The sequence below is a fragment of the Myotis lucifugus genome, unplaced genomic scaffold, assembly GCF_000147115.1.
Source record: "Myotis lucifugus unplaced genomic scaffold, Myoluc2.0 scaffold_3, whole genome shotgun sequence".
NCBI lineage: Eukaryota > Metazoa > Chordata > Mammalia > Chiroptera > Vespertilionidae > Myotis > Myotis lucifugus.
Window position 1 is genome coordinate 22,014,423 of NW_005871051.1, and position 3,498 is coordinate 22,017,920.

Below are 3,498 nucleotides of genomic sequence, written 5' to 3' on the forward strand. Positions count from 1 at the left end.
GCAGAACAATCCAAGATCTCGTCCAAGTGTGGCAGGCTTTGTGGGCTCTGCTAAAAACCTGGGGTTTTATTTTTAAAAAGAACTGCTTTTAGCCCTCTGTGCAAAATGGCACCCACATCCTACTGGCCCCACGATTAAAGAATCATGAACAGAATGCTTTTCCGCACCCCCTTTTCCCTTCTCTGAATCCCTTTTTAAATGGCATCACCTATCTCGGGCCTCAGCAGTGGAGGTATTCGCTTACCTGAGCCCCTCTATGCAACACAGCAAGTTATTTTTCTTGGATGTGGTTATTGGGAATGTTCCCCATTTCTCATTTCATTTCGCATTTTGTAACCATTGAACATTTGCCTAGCTAGTTCTCTTGCATCAAATCTACACCTCCAGGCAAAATGAGAGCCTGCATGTTAGCTTAGAGTTTGATTTCTGGTAAAATGAAGCTCTCAGAGCAGTAAATAACCTTGTCTCTCCTTGCCGGACTTACAGACTAGATCAGGGGTGGGCAACCTTTTTGTGAGTGCATGCCAAAACCAGCAAAATCTCTGACTCAAAATTCTTCTGCGTGCCAACCCTAATTTTTTGAGAACATGTTATGCCTACTTGATATCTCTTAAGGCATACGTATGTGAAGAACCTTGAAGAAATAATAAAATTCATTCGAGCGACAAAAACACAGTATATGATGATGAAAAATACATTTATTTTTTAATGTATACATGTACACTGATAGTCCGACAGAAAACTTTATGACTGTTTGATATTATCAGTGGGACTTTTGCTGCTGAGAGAAACATAGAAATTTATTCCCCTTTCGTTAATACTGGTGGGCAAAGCGAGAGAGAAGGTTTCATTTTTATAGAGTGAAATTTTGAATAAGTAGGTGAGGTGGTTGTCTTGTCAATGAAAACCCGTTGCGTCTGAGGCTGAAACCAAAACACTGGCCGGATCTAGGAAGGCAGGGAGAGTTAAGGCAGAGGCATAGAAATTGCTCTTCCCCTCTCTTGTCAATCCATGTCTATGGTCTTTAAGATAACTTGTTATGTAAAATTATTTATCTAAGATGCACCTACACTGAATTTATCTGAAAAATAAAAAAGTCGATATTAAGAAAAAAAATTGTAAATGGAAGATTATAAGAGAGGGTGTCATGTGCCAGCAAAAGTTACTGGCGTGCCATGTTTGGCACGCGTGCCAGGGGTTGCCCACCCCTGGACTAGATGCTAACAGTCTTTCGAGTCTGTAGTAAGGCTTTTAAAGACCAGACTAATTTCAGAATAAGGCATGACCATGGTGACACCCTGTGTTCATTTTGAGTAACAGCTACCAGTATAAACCTTTTTCCCTCTACCTAAAGAAAATTAATGTTAAGTGGGAAAACATCCTTTATGCACTCAGCCCATTCTTAGGAACCTTATTTTTCCTATAATTGGTCTCCACCTTCCCAAGTACAACTTAATAAAAAAGAATATCAGTTCAATTCAGCGGGCCTAAGAAGTAGGGGCAGCAATGAACTGCCTTTCAACCACCGAGCCTTAGTGTCCTCATCAGTAAAAATAGAAGTTTGGACTGTGTACTGCCCCGGGTTCTTTTCAATTCTAAAATCCCAGGAGCCTGTGATGAGAATTGGAGATCTAGGTTCTAGTCTTGCCTTTGCCTTGCCTTTGGAGGTCCAGTCACTGACCTTCACTAGGTCTCAAGGTCATGGAAGAGGTGAAGAATTGGATTCAGTGCTCTCTTGGTCACTTTTTAGCTACTTTAAACATGTAACTTTCGAAATTTTCACCCAACTTCACAGACTCAACAGCGTCACCATTGCAATTTATCTAAGTCGCTGGCAGCCCCACACGTGGCTCTCAGGCTGGTGCAGCTTCCATTGCACTGTGGTCTCTGCCCCCAAAAGAAAGGGCATGAGTGACAAAGGCCAATCAGAAACCAGAGGAGAAAGATTCAGACATGAAACCACGGGTGCAACTTGGGCTTTCAGACACCACCTCATCCAGCAGGCCTGGGAACCAGGTCTGGGATTGGCTGACACTATCTTGGCTTTGACGAGGGTACGCAGACTTTACCTGCGGGGAATGAGGGGCCTCTGAGTGCCTTGCAGTCCCTGAGACTTATTAGTCTTTGAATTTCTGATCTCCTGGCCCACTCTGGCACATCAAAATAGCTCACATTTACTGGGCATCAAGTTTTTGACAGACAGTGTTTAAAATACTTTATATGCATTAACTTGTTTAATCTTCATTACAACACTCCCTGGAGGTAATCATTCTCCCTACCTTGCACTTAAAGAAATCTGGCATTAGATTTCCTTATAATTAGTGTCTGTAAGGCAGGGAGAGTAATAAATAGTCTGAGACCGCACAGCTCCCAAGAGGGATTCCAGTCCAGGTGGCCAGCTCTGCAGCCTGGGCTCTTGGCCGCCTTCCAATTCCACCCCCCCCCAACCCCCCACCACCACACACACACACACCACAGCTGTTGCAGAGTATGTGCTCAATGCATACATGTTGAATGAATCAATGTTGTATAAATGTTTTAATGAGTAAAAATAAAACTCACTTCAGACCTCACTGAGGAACATCCCTGGGCTCCAGTCTCCTCTAGCACCTTTCCTTTTTTTCTAAATCCTAAGTGATTCTCGGCCAGCAGCTCTACCGGAGACCCCTGGGGGTTTTTCCCCTCCATGTCTACAGAGCACTCTTGGCCACTTTTGAAGAGTGAGTCTCACCCACAACCTCAACCCTGCTCGTTCAGACTTTACCAGTTCCTTCTTTAACTGGTAACAAGTGCTCTAGGGTCTGGGCCAGTGGACCTTGTGTGGTACTGTCCAGTATCGACCTTTTGTGAAAGCCTCTATGTTCTTCTTATCCCGTGAACCAGGAACTCAGGATGGGCTAGATAACACACCTCAACTCTCCACCCAAAAGTGAGCTCTGCCTCAGCGGCATGTCCACGCAGCACTCTCATCTTCCCCATCCACTTCTCCAAAGCAGGTCCCATCTTCACTTCGTCAGGACTCCTGTGGTCTCAGAGGCAGCTGGTTCCCCGTGGACAACCGGGTGGAAGCTGCATTGCATTTTCTTTCTGATTTAACCTCCAAGGTTGCACAGTGTCACTTCTCACTCTGCTACATTCCATTAGTGAGTCACTAAGATTGGCCCAGACTTAAGGGAAGAAAACACTCAATAACACAGTGTAAGAATTTGCAGAAACATTTCAAAACCAACATACCCACTAAAGTGGAATTGTCTTAAAGTTGTCTTATGATGATTAGACACTCAGAACTAGTAGTTTATGTTTTAGAAAAGCAAGAAACCTCTCATCATGTCCCTCGTGTACTTATCCTCTATAACCTGTCTCAGGAAACTGTAGCGGTAGTTTGGCAGGTGGAATAAGATGGGTAGAAATGACAGGGGAGGGGACAGTCACAACAAATGGTTTCACTCCCCAAGAAAGTTCACGAGTTCCTTTTCATTTAGGCACATAGCAGCCAAA